The 19,624-nt window shown below is 42.9% G+C and overlaps 1 protein-coding gene across 1 annotated transcript in view; it reads right to left on the bottom strand.

The window, feature by feature from the left end:
• DNAH5 (dynein axonemal heavy chain 5) overlaps positions 1–19,624 on the bottom strand; it is a 4,110,061-nt gene that overhangs the window by 2,292,931 nt on the left and 1,797,506 nt on the right. The gene's annotated exons all lie outside the window — the stretch shown is intronic.

Here is a 19,624-nt window from a genome sequence, read left to right as displayed (position 1 = left end):
CACACAGGGAACACATATAGGCCACAAACTTATGAGCACTGGGGTCCTGGCTAGCAGGATCCCAGTGACACATATCAAACATACTGGCAACATAGGGTTTCCACTATGGGCACAGGGGCCCTGGCTAGCAGGATCCCAGTGAGACAGTAAAAACACCCTGACATATACTCACAAACAGGCCAAAAGTGGGGGTAACAAGACTAGAAAGAGGCTACCTTCCTACAGGAGAGCTCTAGACTAAATGAGCTAATTTTGTGCCTGCGTAGTGTTGAATTGTTTTTTCCTACTTGGCTTCCACGATAGGACTGCGGCGCTGAAAGCTTACGGGTCTGCTTTGTTGACGGTTGTTCCGTTTCAGGCTCCTTTATAGTCTGATGTACTATTGACTCTGCTTGCGTGCATTCTGCGGGGGTTGTCTGTGAGGAGTTCCAGAGGTTTGGTAATCCTATTTGGGCTCGGGAATAATTCCTATGTATTCATAACTTGTTCTTTGCTCCCCTAAGGAATGACCCCACTCTGGTAGCTTGTTTAATTACGCTTCACCGCCCTTTGGGGAGTCATTCATTGGTTGGGATGATCGCAGCGGAGATAGAGGAATATCCGGCTGCCAAGTCTCCGATTGCTCCAGTTCAACTCCCCTCGCATTGGCGTCACCTTTTTCCCTCAGTGACTGTACTATGGAGTCACTAGTCATGGAGCTTTGCATCTGCAGCCAGTCAGTGCTTGAGTTAAGATAGTTAGAGTAGTTGGTTATAGTGTTTGCTTTTGATGTGGCTTTCCTTGTCCCCATGTCCCCAGTTAATCTGAGGTGCGTCAGTATGTTCTGTTGTTTCCTACTTGGGGGACTTGCAAGGCCCCCCTCAGTTTCTCCTACATTCGATGTTGCATGCCCATTGTTGCGGGTCAGGCTCCGGCTGTGCCCCCCACTGGGTCTCTAGTCCTCCGTATCATCGGGGCAAGCACAAACTGGCAGCAAAGGTTCCAAATCCAAATTGGGCACCCCACCCCTCTTCTCTACTGATTCACTTTAATCGCCGGGGCTTCTGGGTTGAGTCCCCCCGCTGCGGCCTCTACTTTACTTGTGAGTTTCCCTTAGGTTAGCTGTGTGGTTCCGGGATCCTGATCTAGCCCGTGATCTTGCGGACAGTCGGGCTCCTGCTTTGAACATTGGAGTTTCGTTGGGTGGGCTAGTTCCTCATTGGCCTCCTTAGGCCTCTTTGTTTTTTCCCCTTGTTCCGAACATCTTGGGAGTGCGTGACTTCACCTTAGTTCCTTACTAGATCTTTAAAAATGACTTTTTGTTGTTGGGCTCTTGCCGTCTAAAACAGTTTCAGCAGTTTTGTTTTTACGGAAATATACGAGGTATAACTATCCCTCTGGCGTCGTTAGCATCTGCTCCTCTCTTCTCCTTTTCTGTCTCATTTCTTCCTCCCCTCAGCAGCCGCTTGTTCTGCAGCTCAATTGTCTATAGTTAATCAAGCAAATCAAGCAGGTTTAACAAGTTGCTTACTTGCGTTCGTCTATTTGCGCCCACTTGCCTCTACTGGCGTCTGGCGTCTCCACTCCTCTCCTCCTCACGTTGCTCAGGATTACGCCTCGCCTTGTGCCACACGAGGCTCTGGGCCACGAGGGCCAGGCGGCAGCCGCATGGCCAGGCAACCAGACCGCCAGGAAGCGGCAACAGCCAGAACGGGGGCAGCAAGGAGGGGCTGGGCCCCCCGTCTCAAGCCAACAGTAGGGACCCGCGATCCGCCACCACTCACCGCGAGTGAAAAACACATTTGTATATCTAGGGGTGATTAGCTGTTGCAGATCCAACAGATCTGATTGGATGCCAGCCGGGAAGTGTTGGTAGCCATTTTGGGACACAGACTTCGCCAAATCCCCCCAAAAAAAAGTTGAAAAAAAAGAAATGGGGTAAGGAATACCCTGATCCCCAGGCCTGGTGGTGTCGTCCCTTAGGTTGCCCTCCATGGTGTGTTGTGTTTCCAGTGCCTATTCCACCTGCCCTCCATGGTCAGCTTGCTGCTACAGCTCTGCCCCCTTGTCCCCTGCCCTCCGTTTTCCATGTTTAGGCCCCTATCCCCGCCCTCCTGCCTTGTCTGGTCCGTTGTTGTGCCCTGCCCTCTCCCTCCTGCCCTTCATGGTCTGTTATGCTGAAACTGTCCCTCCTGTCTGTGTGGTATGCTCAGCTTTCTGCCCTTGCCTCTTTCCCCTCTGGTCTCTGTTGTCCATGTAAATGGCCCTGTCCCCTCACTATTGCTTTCCATGGGCCATAGTGCTGGCACTGCCCCTCACACCTACCCAGAGTGGTCAACTTGTTGCGCCTGCATCCTTCTCCCTGCCCTCAATTATCTGAGTCCGTATCCCTGAAATCTGCCCCCAACAGTATTCTAATAAACAAGTAGATTGCTAACATTCTATATTTATTGCGAAAATGTAGAACGCCTAACATCATCTTGATGTAATCAAAACTGTAATACCCAAAGCATTTCCTTTAGAAATTAAAAAATTGAGAGGGTCTTATTCCTATAGAAATTACAGTTAGTGCTCTAAAAAACTAAAATGAGGACATATTTTCTGAGTTCTTAAATTGTGACAGAGCACTTTTAAATAATTTGCTATCTTGATTTTCTTTATCCAGATTGATTACTTTATTATAACTTACACCTACGGGAGACAATGTGGCGTTATGGCCAGAGCTGCAGACTTTGCAGCTGGGGAACCAGGTTTGGGTTGCGGCGTCAGCTCACCATCATGTGATTCTTGGCAAATCACTTAGGGCCAGATGTACCATGCATATTTGCAGTCACAAACGGCCCACGCAAACGGCTCGATTGGGCCGTTTGCGACTGCAAAAATGCATTTTGGTTTGTATGGTTACTGAATCGCAAATTGGAGTTGCGACTACATACCGATTTGGTATTAGGAATGGGCGTGTCAAGGGCGTCCCTTCCTAATACCAAATTGCAGCGGTATGCAGGAATGTTTTGTGACCGAAATGCGGTTGCAAACACTCGCATTTTACCAGCTACTTCAATTAAGTGGTAACCCATTTGAAAACGGGAATGGGTTCCCAAGGGACCCCTTCCCATTTGTGAATGCATGCAAAAACATTTTTTAAGAGCTGGCAGTGGCCTCATGGACCTCTGCCTGCTCTTAAAAAATGGATAGAAAACTTTTCATTTTTCTTTTATAAATGCATCCCGTTTTCATTTAAGAAAACAGGCTGCATTTTTTTTTAAAAAGATTGCTTTATTTAAAAGCAATCACAGACATGGTGGTTTGCTGTGCCCTGCAGGCCATCATCCCTGTGACTTTAGCGTTTCCTAATGGGTCGCAACTTGCGGCCAACCTCATGAATATTAATGAGGTAGGGTGCTTTGCGAGCTATTAGGAAATGCACAATGAAACTCCATGGGTTTCATACATTTGAATGGTTATATGGTGAAACCACAAGTGCTTCAGGCACCCATGGCTCAAAAACGAGTTCGGAACAACAAACTCGTTGGTATCACTAATGCCTTTACCACGAATGCCTTTACAACAATTTTTCGTTGTAGAGGCATTCCTGTTAAAGGCATTAGTGATCAGCATGCACAGTTCAGCATGCTTCCCCCTTAGCACCCCACCCCCAAAATTATCACAACCTCAACCCTACTACCCTAAAACCTAAAGCACCCCAACCCACCCCTTAAACCTAAACCCTGATGCCCCCAACCCTAATCACCCCAAGCTCCCACCCCACCCCAAAAACTAAAAATACCCCGAGTCCCCACCCCGCCCCGCAAACCTAAAGCACCCCAACCCATCCCTAAAACCTAAACCTTGACCCCCCTCTGACCCAAACCCTAATCACCCCGAGCCCCCCACCCTTCCCCACCCCCAAAAAAACAGCCCCAGTCCCAGGCCAACTTACCTCCTCCTTCACTGCTTCGACTCCCTTCTTCTGTGCCTTAACCACGCATGTACGTGGTTCACACATGCGTGGTTAAGGTATGAAAACCAGGAAGTTGTGGAAAACGAAACCATTGTTTTGCTTTTGTTTTCCACGACTTTGTGGTTTAGGAGTCGTTGTTCCGGGTGTTTCCCCATTTGAATAGTAATTCCCTAATTGCCATTTGCAGGGAATCGCAATTGAATAAAATGATACATCTGGCCTTTAATTTTCCCATACCTAAAGCCCGAAGGGAATGTGTTGTTATGTAATGTAACTGATTCTAATGTAAAGCACTCCAATACCTTTGGGTCGTCTTTGCTATATAAAACTGCAAAGACAAGCAAAAATTAGGTGTTTTGCACACTTCTGTCATTGGGCTATACTTGGGCAACCTTTGGGTGATATTTGTGCTACACCTGGGCTTTTTTTCCTCTGGTGGCCATCTTGGGATACTTATTTGTTATGAAGCTCCCTAATCTAATGCAGCATCATCAATAGAAAATGCTTTCAGGTTTCCACTTCGATTCCATTACGATGGCGGCAAGATGTGCCACATTTTTGGCATGAATTCAGAATGTTAGCACTTTAGTTGCTCATTAGAACGCTGTTGTAAACTGATGATTACCAGAGAGTTAACAGGAAATTTGCTGCTGGTGTTGAAAGTGCATGTTTCAGTCTACATTTCAGAAAGTTTTAATGTAATAGAAGAGGAAGATGTTTGAGAACTCACTTAAAACATGTCCTAATTTTTCTTACTACAGCACAAACCATAATTTCAATGACAAAATGAAACCCCTCATTTTGTTACTTTCTAAATTAAATATTTTAAGTTTTAACAGTTTGATTCAATTGCTAGCGTGCCTGGTCCTTAGTAAGTAAAATTACAAGGGGACGCATATAAGGTCTATAAACCTTCTGGATCGTATGGAATATCCTAATCATGTAGAGACCACTGGCATTAATAATCAACATCACCAATCAATAACATTTTAATGAAAACATTTTATTTTCCTATTGGTTACAATACTAGGTCATCAAGTTAGACCAAACTTTTTTCAATCAGCTCTTCTATTAGTTCATTAATGAACATAAATAACATAATCTAATCAGAAATTGAAGAAACGTACGCTTGAATGCTTCTACATAAGCCAATAAATGGACTCACAGCATCAATAGCAGAGTTCGGCAGATAGTTTGTCAGTCATTTGTCACTGTCAGAGTCACCCCTAGAAAGCCTGCTTAACCAAGATTAGCATTAGCATGGGGGGCTTCATGCAAAACAATTTAGGAAAACATGAATTTGGAAAACATCTTTCTAAGTGAAAATCTATAAAACAGCGCAGTTGGTACCTAGAAGAATAGGCACAAGTTAGTCAGTCACATTTTCATAGCTACTTATCCACAGAATGGACCAGCAACAAAGTCAGTCTTCGTCTTCAGGTCATCAATAGATCAGCATAGCATCAGGCTCTCAAGAGTATGAGCCCAATGATAGAGTCTCGACCAGCGTCTCCTGACGTCACCAATTCTCCTCTTGCATCTCCTAAATTCTGAATTCTTAGCGCCTTGTCATGACTTTTTATTAGGGTCTCCCGGGCCATCCCCCTAATTCCCAATTGGTCAGTCATTCAGCAGCTATGACTTTAACCTATAATATTTGTTTACCAAATCTATAAATTGTAATATTAGTCCTTTCACAAGACGAGGCTGTTCAGGTATTGAAAATGTTGCATGTTCCTCTTCAGTCAGTGCTTCCATTGTTCAAGTCCTGGGAAAGTATATTTAGCCTACTCTACACATAATTGTATCAAATTGTCTTCATCATCTCCTGTCCGCCGGTGCATTGCAGAGAATTCTAGCTAAGCAACTTTAACATCGTGCAGTTCAGGGTCAAGTCATGCATTTGCTCCTCTACAGAGCGTTAGCGATTCAGCCCCTCTCGTGAGGCTTGGAGAAAGGATAGGCCTTATTCTCGGCTAAGTTAACTCTACAAATCAATATACAACATAGGTTATACAATTCAATAAGACATATTACTACATTATTCTTTCATATTTTCATTACTTCACACATCTCGTAAACATTTTAGCATAACTCCACATAAATGGCTGACAATCTCCGTGGTCACAATTTCAAACGTTCACGTTATTTTCTCTACCATTAATTTCTCTATGAACGTTCATTAATTAAACAATGTAATCACTCATTAATAATTTCTAGTTATCATTTTTGCGTCAGCACAATCAAGAAGGCTTTACTTGTGCTACACTTTTGTCATAATTAAGAATTATAGTGCTCTAGTTGTTCTTTAGAATACTCTTGGAGGCTGCAGCAGAACACGAGGAAAACAACTGACAAGCTGATCCTGTTGGAACTGTTGAAGCATAAATTGTAGTAATGCTTTAATGACCCAGACATCAGCAGAGGTGACGATTTATGTCACATGTTTGACAGCTTAATGTAGAAAGCTGCACTGACACACAATCAATGTGCTGATGTTTTCATTTTCTGGTGGTGACAATTGTCCTTCCTTATTAAATAACATGTTAGTTAAATAAAATTGGTGTTAAAGTATAATTTAGACTCTAGACTAATTGTGTCTTAAAACCAAGTTAGTATTTTAATGTTTAATGCGTGAATATGAGTTTAGAGATACATGCAGAAATGAAATAGTTGCACTTCTCTGCGACGCTTACTGCAATGTATTGACAAAGCTATCATTTAAAGTGAAATGTATTCCTCATACTAATGAAGTATTAATATTTATAAGTTTATATTGTACATGTTTTATTAAATTGCAATGATTAACTGTAATGCAACGGATTTTCTTATGTTAGCTTAAATGAGAACTGCGGTGCTCTTATATTACATGTCATGTAAAAGTGATGAATCACTGTTCTTTCTAAACTGAGTTTTTCCTGTAGGTTCTATTCTCATAAGAAGCTTTGCAAGTACCAATAAATTCACTGGTCAACTGCGCAGAGACTTTTAGTTTAGTGGCCTTGAAAGAAACATTCTGGCCTGTAGAGTTAACATGAAATAAAATGTTATCATTACTGTATGGAGTACCACATATGGAAAATGGTTCTCAAGGAAAGTCTGAGAGTTTCATGGACTGTTGCAACTTCAAGTCCACTCTTTGCCGATGATTGCATGATGCCCCTTTTGCGTGACCTCTGTTGAGGCCTAAGATCCTGAGATAACACACAAGTGTAGAAGACACTTGGTTAATTTATTTTCTGCAGTGAGATATGTGTCATGAGGTGCTATTGACAATGGCATTAGTTTTCCTTGATGTTGTGGGAGTTGTTGGTTGGTATTAGGTGAATCCTGAGTGCAAGTGGAGGATCCGTATCAGCCAGGGTGAAAATTGCTGGTCAAGTTTCACTCATGTCCTACTGCGAAAGCCACAGTCGGAAGTGTAGCCCGTACAGCTTTCAAAGTGTTTGAACCCTAACCATAGTGTCTAGACAGGGTTTTGCTCACAATATTTTGCATTTAGTGTATGTGTGAGCGATTGTGTGAGAGACAATTGTGAAGCTACTGGAGCTGCAGAGTGAAGTGAGTGTGACGTTGTTGTGTGTCGCGCTGGTATAGGTTAGTTAGTGTGAAGCCACGCTGGTATCGGTGGACAGTACTGCGTTGCTATTGGTTGAGGACCATGAGAACAAAGGATCATGGGACTGAAGTTACTTCCTGATTTGACCACAAGTTGTGAAGCTAAGTGAAACTGAGTAAAGATTACATTTTTCAAAGCATTAAAGAGTCTGTTAAATGGAGATGGGTTTATTCCAGTTACAGAGGTATTGAATTCCACCAGAAGGAACTCCAGGTTATATTTTGACAACACTTAAAGAATGTCAGTATTGTATTTGGCTAGATCATTGGTATGAAATTACTGAGAAAGAAAGTGCATTAGCCTTTCACCCATATGGAACTTTTAGCTCGAGAATTCTAGATAACTTGAGGCAAATAATGTTTGAGATGGAACAGCCTCAAAACCCACACAATTAAAAGCCCTTAGTGTTTGGGAGTTGATTGCTCATGACGAGATAACCACTTAATATGAGAACAAAATGCAGAAAACAATTAAGACACCTTCAGAAACAAGATGGGATGCAGAGCAGAAAATATGAAGAACAGACATATTAGATGAAGTGAGAATGTTCCCAGCTATTTCAGGTGAAGAAGAAGAAGTCGCCAGTACTAAGACTAAGACAAGAAAGAGACAGGCAACAAAGGTAGAACAGACAGAAGGAAATGAGAATAAAAAGACAATTACAAATGAGAGGGAGTCAAATGATGAATTCATAAATCAGTTATTGATGAATCGACCTCCACATTATTATGCAGTTGAAATAGGAACGAGAAATAACGCATGACAAACTATAACCCCATGTGTGTCAACTGCTCCAGTTGCATAGACCTCGAATCAGACAGTTCATTGTACACCCGCAAATTCAGTGACACAAGTGCCTTTGGTTTATCCACCCTTCCTGAGTGTGAGTACAGCCTGTCCAAAATTGTGCCAAACCCCAGTCAATGCCCATGTTCACAGTTTCCCTTAATTGATCTGAGGGATGAGGAGTTTTTAGATACATTTAACAGGTACAGGTCTGATTATGAGGACGGCATGTTAGCAGCATCCTTAGAGGTAGCTCACCGTGGTCTGTATGTAAATGCCAACGTTGTGGGACACGATGTTTCATTCCTAGTCGACACTGGAGCTACATGTTCCACTGTTAGAACCTTAGAAGTACCAAATTTGCCCTTGTCAGGAAAAATAATTTAGGTGGTAGGAGTAGCAAATAAGCAATAAACAAATCCTGTTACAAAACATGTCCCAGTAAAAATAGGTTCATTTGAGGACAGACACTAATTTGTGGTTTTTGATTCAAGTCCTGTTAGTCTGTTAGGTTGTGTAATCTAAACTGTTTCATTAGCTGCACATCCAAAGGAATGAAAATTCTACCAAATGATGAAGATGATATGTCCTGTAAAATAATAGAACAGTACCCGCTCGTCACACTGTTTCAAGTGATAACAGTTAAAGATTTGCCTGATGAGTTGCAAGAGGCAGTTTTACCAGGAGTTTGAGATCTTTCAGGAAAAGATAGGACTCATAAAAGGAGTGGAGCCAGTAAAAATAACACTGAAGCCAAACGCAGTGTGTCCAAGGATACCGCCTTATAACATGACCCTAGAAATAATTGCAGGAATACCTACAGTAACTGACAACTTCATCAAGCAAGGTGCTCTAAAAAAAATCTTGGGAAGCCCATGCAATTCCCCTATTGTGGAAGACAAGTGGAAAATCCCATATAGTTCAGGATCTGACAAAAGTGAATTAAACCGTTGTCCCATGTTGTCCCATGGTACCGAATCATTCAGTGATTTTTTTCAGATCCCGTGCAAAGCTGATTTGTGCTAGACGTTCTTTTCTAGTCCCCTGCACCAGAAAAGAGGGTTTCTCTACGCGGTTAAATTTGGGAGCCGTGTTTTCGCATGGTGGTGTATGCCTAAAGGGTATACGTAGTCACCATCAATTTTTAAGCCGATTTTGAAAAGGGATTTGTATTCCCTTAAAATGCCTTTTCATTCAGCTTTGATGCAATACATTGATGATTTGATGGTTGCATCAAGTACACTTGAAAACTATAGGAGAGATACAACGCCCTGTTAAATCGTTAAATCATTTAGGAGAAAATGGACATAAAGTATCCCCAGCAAAGTTGCAGTATTGTCAAAAGGAAGTAATATACTTAGGTCACCACACAGAGAAAGGTGCAAGGAAGGTATCCCTAGAGACAATTTCAGCAATAATGCAAATAAACCCACCAGTAACACAGAGAGATGTCAGAATGTTTTGGGGAATGGTTGGCTACTGCCGCCAGTGGATTCCGAATTTTTTCCTTTTGTCCAAACCTTTACAGAGGCTGACACACAAGGATGTGTGTAATATGACACCATTTGATGATGAATGCATGCATGCCTTCTCTGAGCTGAGAAGAAGCCTGTGCCGAGCCCCAGCTCTGGGAATGCCAGATTACAACAAATGTTTTTCTTTGTTTTTCTGCAAAAGAGATGGTTGTGTACTTTCAGTTTTGACACAGATTCATGAAAATGCAAACAAGCCAGTAGCATATTATTTAGCTACACTTGATCCTGTAGTTGTGGCTATAGTGAGTGTCTGTATAGGACAGTGTGAAGACATTGTTTTGGGTCATCCCCTAAATGTTTTTATGCCCCTTTCTGTTGAAGCCCTTTTGACCAGTACGAAGACCCAGTACCTGACCAATGCTCATTTACCTCGCTATAAGAAGGTCATTCTGGGCTCCCCGAATGTCAACATCAGAAGATGTAAGGTCTTAAATGTGGCAACGCTCTTGCCAATTCCTGTTGAAAATGTAAATGACTGCGAGGAGGAGGTGGGGCATGAATGTCTCGATGTGACTGAACTGTCCAACAAACCAAGACCTGATATTCAAGAGACCCCACTAGATGAAAATGACTATGTCATGTTGGTTGATGGCTCCTGTTTAAGAGATGCTGATGGAAATCTGAGTGTTTTTATGCAGTTTGCAAAACCTCAGGTGTGATAGAAGCTTCATGGCTTCAAGGATTCTTTTCTGCACAAGCTGCCAAATTGGTTGCTATTACTAGAGATGATGTGCTTCTGTACAGCTTAAAGTGGCCATTCTCACTGACAGCCTGTATGGTTTTGGTGTTGTTCATGATTTCAGACAATTATGTTCCAAGAGAGGCTTTATGACCGCCTCTGGACCACCTATCCAAAAAGATGACAACGTTTACCAATTGTTGAAAGCATTACAGTTACCTATAAAAATTGTGATTGTCAAATGTGCAGCACATCAAAAGTCAAATTATTACATCTCGTTAGGCAATACCTATGCTGCCCAAGTGTCCCTTTATTGTACTCTTCATGGCACATCCTTTAATGAGGAATGGAGTGATGGGAGCAGCACAAATGAGACAAATCAAAACGTTTTTATGAACGCAATTGATACTTGGGAAGAAGTCAAAAGATTGCAGGAAGAAGTGCCAGAAGAAGCACAAAGAGTTTGGGGTACAGCAGGGTATGTTCAGAGAGATGAGGATAATGTTTGGGTTTTCAGTGAGGGAAAAGCAGAGTTGCCAAATAGTTTGTTGGCCCTGAAGGCAAGGTATTACCACAGACAAGCTAACTTAGGTAGGGATGCAATGATCAGAACATTCAGACAAACATGGTACAACCCCTGATTCAGACTGGTTGCTAAAGCAGTGTGTTACAGATGTGTCACAGATGTGTGACATGTCAACAAATAAATGTAGAAAAATGCGCTGTGGTTAACCTGAGCCACATAGGTGAAAGTTTATTTCAACACAATGCAACTTGATTTCATTGAAATGCCTCTGTGTAATGGATTGAGATATATTTTGATTGTAGTGGGTGCCTTCTTGCATTGGGTAGATGCTTACCCAACTCATAGTTGCAAAGCTGCTTTTGAGGGAACTGGTACCTTGATTCGGCTTTACGACTTCTCTGGAATCAGATTGCGAAATTAATTTCAACAGTGAAGTCATAAAATTGTTTTGTGCAGAGTTACAAATTGAGCAAAGATTGCACTGTAGTTACAGACCAGAAGCCTCAGGATTATTTGAGCAGATGAATGGAACTTTAAAGTCTCCACTGGCAAAAGCATGTGCATTTACAATGTTGAAGTGGCCGGATGCATTGACTCTTGTCCTGGTAAGCATGCACAGCACCCCCGACAGGAAGACAGGATTGTCCCCTCATAAAATATTTATGGGGCATGCTATGAGGTTGCCAGCTGTGCCCGCAAATGCTCTTGTGAACATTACAAATGGCTTTTTGCTGGATTATTGCAAAGGACTAGCTGATGTGGTTCGTTCTTTGTCTTGCCAGGTTGGAGAAGCAAATGCTCAACCATAACAAGAAGTGTGTCATTACCTGAGTCCTGAAACCTGGGTTGAGGTGAAGAAGCATGTAAGAAAGTCATACTTAGGGTCGTGTTGGAAGGGGCTGTAACAGATTGTCCTAGTCACAATGACTGCTGTGAAGTGTGCTGGTTTACTGAACTAAATACATGCGAGCCACAGTCACAAAGTTTCAGCTCCCCTTGATCAAACAGTGCCTTATCTCAGGTTAGGTACAGTGAGCGAAGGGGTCCAGGTCAGCCAAGCTTTGGGGACTGGAAAATGCACAGTCTGCTGAAACTCTGAGTGAATCTGTTGCAGTCGAAGGTGAAGGAGGGTTGAGTCAGAGTCAGTTACCTTCTTCTAGCTCAGGTCAGAAAACACTGAAATTCCAGGTGTGCTTGAGGAAAGAAATGCGATTGGAGATCAGTGGCCCAAGAAAAGTCCACACTCACTGAAAAATGTGCCTTCTACTATTGCTGAAGGAACTGAAGAGTCAGATCAAATTGATAGTGCTACTGAAGGACATGTGACAAGGAGGTCAAACAGAAAAAGAATGCCAAGTCGAAAACATTGAGCTCTTGAATGAACTTATTACACAGGTGATGATTGGCAGAAGGAGTTCATTAACTTTTGTGCTAACAATTCAACTTCAGCTGAATATTTTGGAACTTGAAATCGCTTTAGAACTGAACTTTGAAATCTCATTGCTGTTTGATCAACAAAGACGTTATTTGCTGGAAGTCCTCATAAGTGATTATCAGATGGTTTATTACTAGAGACGTTTGAACTTTTAGTAGTGATTTATGAACATTTGCAAGTAGAAAAAAATCTTGATGAACTTTGTTGAGAAGATACATTTTCGATTTTTGCTTTGCTCACATGAAGAAAAGATGCTGTAAATTAATTGAGCAACACTTTCTTATTTTCAATTTTTGAATTTAGTTTTTTTAGATTTGAGTAACAATGTGGTCTGAGTCTAGACAAGTCATGGAATGCGATCAAGGTAAAAGGAGTAAATGACAGTATGTGTGTTTAGGGTTAGAAACAGTATGTGTGGTTGTGAGTATTCTATTGATAGTTGGATCAAGACTGCCAGTGAAAGAGGAGATTGACAGCAAAATTACATAGATGCTAAGAGATTTAACTGCAGAACATGATCCCCTATATGAGGATGATAAATTGTTACTCACTGATGGTTCTAAGAGAGATTTGACATCTAATGTGTAATATAAATTGTTGTGTGAGTATACTGAAAATATGAAAGTCCGTGTGATTGTTATGTTTGCACCCAGATCCCTTCATCAGTTCAGGAAGGTATCACTTATCATAGCTTGCCATTAACCCATGGAATTTCATGTAGTTTCCTATTAACACTGTTAAAGCATCAGGAGTATATCCAATACTTCTATTCCAATTATGACCTAGTGCTTTCTTTTGTGCCTATTAATCAGCATCTGAGTAATGTGGCTAAATCTAAAAGTATTGACATTTTGTGAGGTTTCTTTGAACCAACCTGACTTTTGGAACCGTGTATGGACACAAGAACAATTTAACCTGCATTCTTACATCAGTAGAAAAGGAGTTCATTGGACAAGTAGAAGACAGAAGGAAAGCAATTAAAGCCAATATAGAAAAGGAGTAGTTTTACAAGACTGCCACAAAGACTCTACACATGCTTCAGCTAGCAGTAACCAAAGATACTTAGCTTTAGACTGGCAACACCTAGGAAAATTATGTATCTATAGACCTAAGTCAAATACAGACACACATTTTGTAAGTACTACCGAATGTAGACATGTATTTTTGTTTAAGAGTGTTTGGCCCTTTATGTTGAATGGACAAGATCCTGCCATATCAGGTGTTTATTTAATTTGTGAGGAAAATGCGCTTTCAAAACTGCTGAAAGGCTAGTATAGTACATGTTACCTGGGAGGGGTATTTCTGAAAATGTATCATGTGGACAATTTTGACAGCTCAGTCTAGAAAGAGAAACCGAATTCCATAATTAGGAGAGGAGCTAGTGCAGCGGAGATTACAGGTGATATTTTTTGTGCCATCATTCCATCAGCTGGAGTGATCTTGAATGACATCATGATTAGGAAGATGTCAACTGTAGCAGATAAATAATCTACTGACACTGCAGGTGCCTTGCTATTGATGGACACAGAGATGCTTGATATGAGATCAATCGTTTTGAAAAATGTACTTGCGTTAGACATTTTGCTTGCAAAGAAAGGTGGAGTCTGTAAAGTTTTATGTGCGCAACATTGTTGCCCATACATACCACATAATAGTAAGGATACAAGGAAGTTTATCTCAGACATCACTAACCTGAAAAATTAGCTGAAAGAAAGGACAGCCACCGGTGCATGGGAGGCAATATGTAATCGTTTTGAAACTTGGGAAAGGGATTAGTAGGAATAATCTTGAGACCGGTGTTGTTTGTGCCTTTGTATGCCTTAGTTGCACTTGGATTATACAAACAATACAAAATGTGGAATGAGAAAAGAGCTAAGAATAGACAGAGGTGAGAAGAGATAGAAATGGAGTAACCTTTATTATTGTAACCTTAAGAAACTTGAGAATTACAGCAGACTTTGCCGGAAAAAGACATCAAACGTTTGAGTTGTCTCATTGACATGAGAGTGTGTCCTTTGTGTGACGGCATAGATTCCCGTCAAAGGAGGGACTGTTAGTGACCCCGATGTCAGCAGAAGGTGACGATTTATGTCTCATGTTTCACGGCCTAATGTAGAAGTTGCACTAACACAGTGTGCTAATGTTTTCATTTCATTTTTGGGTGGTCACAGTGGTGCCTTCCTTATTCATCATCATCAGACAGAAGCTTTATTTGGTCATAAATAAACCATCAAATCATACAGTTAAAAAACATGATAAAAACAGATTACAATTAAAAAAAATGTAAATGCCTACATACATAAATAAATAGCATTATCTATAATAAATAGCATAAAAATAACTGTCAACCATTCCCTAATAAGGAATTTCACCTGAACCAAACAGCCACCAAATATTTACTATCAGCAAATACAGTAGTGTTAGAAGTATCGCTGTTCAAAATCTTAAAGGAAACTTCGTACTGACTAACTCCCAAATTTAAACATATTGTATGTATCCACTTGGGTCGCAAGGCAGCATATGCGGGGCAAAAGAACAAAATATGTTCAGTGGTCTCAGAAACTGTGATGGGCCATTTTTCTAGTGATTTGTAAGAGACTTTATCAGCAAACAGACATACCAAAATTTCACATAAAGGCTCCTGGGAAAGGGTTTTGAAATAAAATCTAAAAAAGGCTCAAAACTAGGGTCAGTTTCAACTCAAAAAACTGATTTGAATGGTGCCCACTGAAAGCATGGAGAACATAGTTTTTCCGAACAAATGCCCATTAGCGTGACCTTAAGATATTAGCTTGCAATTTATTTATACAACTGGGATTATCCCAGTAGCACCTTAATCCAAGCTTTTCTAACCAAGAAAAACATGTCTCAACCATGAAACTGTAGATGCATTTTGCCTTACCATTAAGTCCCTAAGACAGTCTCTGTGTTCAACAAGTTCTGTAGTAGACCAATAATGTACCCAATATACCAAGGGTTTCAAGGATGCCAAGCCAGAAATCTGATTTAAACCTACATCAAAATAAACTGGAGTCAGTGGGGTACTAACTGGGCATGCAAGCAGGGATCTAACAAAATAATTTTCTGCTACTGTCACTTTTTGACCGTTACACTATCCCCATACCTCTGCTCCAAAAACTGCTGCACTCTGCGCTTTAGCTTGATACATTTTAAGTGCTGGGGATACCACCCTCGAACTTGTACCTCTACTAAAACACAAAATGGTGTTGGACCTTTGCTGGATAAGAAAGAAACTCTTAAGAAGCTGATTATCCCAGCAGAATACCCTAACACCCAGATAGTCAAAGGAACAAACTCTTTCAAGAGGTGCATTATCCACTCTAATTGTACAGTTCTTGACTGGTGCTGAGCTCAAAATCATAAACTTGGTTTTTGCAGCATTCAAATCTACATCTCTCCACCTACAACACATTAAGAACCTGTCTATAGGAGCTTGAAGGCCAATAGGTGTATCAGAAATCAAAAGAGAACTGTCAGCAAAGAGCAGATTGGGAGTCTTTGTTGTTTAAAGTTGGTACATCATTTGGCAGGTATGCAGCAATTAGACTACCTCATTTATATATAATGTAACCAGGGTTGGTACCATAACACATCTTTGTCTAACACCACAGTGAAAAGGAATATGGTCAGTAAGGTCTCCATTACTGACAGTAAGCTAATTGGTCTATAGTTGGCAGGGAGATCCCTACTCCCTTTTTTATAGATTGGTACAATAACCGCTCCTTGCCAAGTAGGCAGTCATTCTTCACCCCTCATAATGGCATTACTAAGGGCATTAAGATAGGTAAACCACATCTCAGGATCGGACAGAAAAAGGCCACCCTGAATACCATCAATCCCAGAGGCCTTTTTCTTCTTCATTTGCATTAGTGCTACCCTTGTTTCTTCCAGGGTGAAGTGGGGGGCTCTGACCCAATGTTATCCACCTTCTGTAAGAGGTTAGTTCAAGCCACTGAAGCATCAAGGCAACCCCCTCATTATGCTCCTCCAATGCATTTCCAACATGCTCCCACCCCTTCTCATTGTACAAGCTTAATTTCAGCCCTATAAAGTCGGTTTGGAGTCCTGCTGGGCTACAGCGAATAGCATACAGGATGTCATCCCTGATTACTGATGTGCATCCCCTAGTGTGAAGAAGCCAATGGATTACTTTGTTCACACAGCAGTATTGTGATTCTCTACCTCCACGCGGATGTTTAGGGACATCTATCAGGTAGATGTCACTTGAGTATCACGTGTGTTCCATGTTGCTGCTGGAACCGCAGTACCCAAAGGGCTTCTGGTCTCTCTGGCTGACATTTCTCAAAATAGGCTGTGATCTATGGCTATTATTCTCTTTAAGAGTGTATCTTCCCTTAACGAGCTCACCTCTTTCAAAGCTAGGGGGAAATATGGTTATTTTGCCAGAAAAAAACGTACTTGCCCAGAGCCTTTTCGCACTTGGGGTTTGCCTACTGTGCTGAGTTACTACTTTATCAACACCTACTTTAGTACAAATTTCTCCACCATTAGTGAAAGTTAAGCCACCTTTATGTCTAAATCGCTAACCAGCTTGCTCATACACTCACACAAGCCTTTAATCTCTCCCCTTAGTAGGTGGAACTGTGCAAGAGATTCGCTCAGATTGAACTGGCAAATGTCACTCAAAATTACAGGCTTAGAAGTGCCAGAGGGATCCTCCTTCTCTGGTGAAGCCCCTGAATCAGTGGCTATAGCAAAGCGATTGGAGCTGTAAATATTGATTACAGATGAGCGGAAATTTCCCAAATGCTGATCTCCATCAGCCACTGACCAGCGTTTAGCTGGAAGTTCTTTGCAAGGCACGTTACTGCCATCCTGCCTTCAACCAGCCGTGCTACCCAGACTGATGGAGGTTTTTATTAAAGTATGGGTGTATTCCCTTATGTTTAGCATCACTAGACCCCTTCTGCTGGGAGAAGGCTGGAGCATTTGATGTGAGTATGCCCTCCACCTGTACTATTAGATCGCCTGTTTAATTTAGAGTGCGGTTTTCTGCTGAGTGCCTTAGTACCTTACATATATACTTGTTGCCCCCTGCAGGTTTCTCAGTAGCTTTACGTGTGCCCATAATTTAAAAAAGCACAGAACGCAATGAGCACGCTGAATACTAACACGGTCAGACACATCAAACAGGTTGGCACCCAGTGCATTGCAGATGTGCCCAACCTCAGGCATTGTAGATGGGCAAAACCAGCTTGAAATCGTTCACCCACAAAGTGCTAGCAATCTTTTATATAGGGACCCAGTCAAACAGCAGTTTATTGGCCTACAGGACCTAGTGCAATGATGATGGTTCATTGTTACAAAACAATCTCATATACATATGCCCTCATAGATAGCCCAGATGCGCCTATGAGACCCTTGATTCACTCAGCACTTACCCCTTTTGAGGATGTTAACGAGTAAAGCCAAGGGGGTGGCCCTGCTGTGTCTCTTCCTGTCGCTGACGGGGGCAGTATGGGCCTGCCCTTGGCCCGGGCTTTGCCTGAGCGTGTCCCTCATGCATCCTGCATCAAGTTGAGAATGAGGCGCTTAAGTAGTGTAAAGTCATGGCAGGTGTGCTAATGACAAAGGACCGCCTTCTGGGGCCCATTGCCTGAGTCTCCCCTTGTGAAAGCTGGTAGTCTAGCGGATGTCTGAGTAGCTATATCGGTTAGTCACTGGGTGTGTCAGTGTATGCATTGGTGAGTGAGTGGGTTTATGAGTTGCTGCATGGGTAAGACAGTGGGTGTGTGAGTGGTTGTATGGATGAGTTAGTGAATGTGTTAGTGACAGTATTGGTAAGTGAGTGGGTGAGTCAGTGACTGTATGGGTGACTGTATGGCTGAATACATAGGTGTATGAGTGACTGTATACATAAGTTCTTTTGGGGAGGAGAGGGCCCTTCCCCAGGCCAGTATCAGCCAGAGGACCCCGTCCACTGGGGCCCAGCCTAATTATTTTAATTTTTATGGGGAGGGGTGCCATGTGGCCCCCTTTCCAGGGCCCATATTGCACACCCCAGGGACCCTATCGCCTGGGGCCGGCCTAACTAATAATTATTTGGGAGGAGTAGGGCATGTGGCCCCCCTCCCCAGGCCCAGTCTTGGCCCTAGGGACTCCATCCCTGTGAGCCAGGCCATGTGACCTGGTGCACCCCAGGGTACACAATCACAATATTGGGGACCTCAGAGGGAGCCTGAAGGTCCTCATGGTCCCAGCTAGCTCCCCACTCCTGTGGGAGCCAGCATTCCTCCTTCTCTGTGACAGCATTGTTTCCTCTGTTTCCCTGCCTGCAGCTCTGTCGGCAGGAAAACAGAGGAAACCTCTGCTCCCAGTGAAGGAGAGTTGTTTGACAGCTCTCCTTCACTGCAAGGGGAGTGTTTGCTCTGACTTGGTGGGAGCTGTCAAAGCTCCCACCAAGTCACAGCAAACAGCTATCTCCTTGGGGGGTGGGCATCCTGGGACATAGCAGGAGCCAGTCCAGGGGGTGGCGGTCCCCAGAGCCATCAGTGGCTACTTGAGGGGGGCCATGTGGCCCCCAACCAACATTAGTAGCCCCAAGGAGGTAGTGGTCCCTGGGGCCAGCAACAGACCCCCATGTCTTTTTAAATGAACTCCGGGAAGGTGGCGGTCCCTGGGGCTGCGGGGGGCCAGTTGCCATCCCCGTGTTTGATCTGTTGAAAGCCTCAGGGAGGTGTCAGTCCCCAGGGCTGCGCGGGGCCAGGCAGACCCCCCCATGATTGATTTGTTGAAAGCCCCGGGGAGGTGGTGGTCATCAGGGCTGCGGGGGGCTGGGTGCCCCAGTGTTTGACTTATTTAAAGCCCTGGGGAGATGAGATGGCAGTCTCTGGGGCTGCGAGGGCCACCTAGGCCCCGCATACCATATTACATCCACCCTGGGGAGGTGGCAGTCCCAGGGTTGTGGGGGTGTGCACAGACCCCCCGCATACCATATTGTATCTGCCCTGGGGAGGTGGAAGTCTCTAGGGCTGCGGGAGGCGTACAGTCTCCCAGCACAAAACAAAATCTTCACCACAGAGAGGTGGTGGTCCAGGGGGCTGCAGGGGCTGGTGGTCCCTG

Source organism: Pleurodeles waltl, chromosome 2_2, assembly GCF_031143425.1.
Source record: "Pleurodeles waltl isolate 20211129_DDA chromosome 2_2, aPleWal1.hap1.20221129, whole genome shotgun sequence".
In the NCBI taxonomy this organism is placed as follows: domain Eukaryota; kingdom Metazoa; phylum Chordata; class Amphibia; order Caudata; family Salamandridae; genus Pleurodeles; species Pleurodeles waltl.
This window is presented reverse-complemented; position numbering and strand designations above follow the sequence as displayed.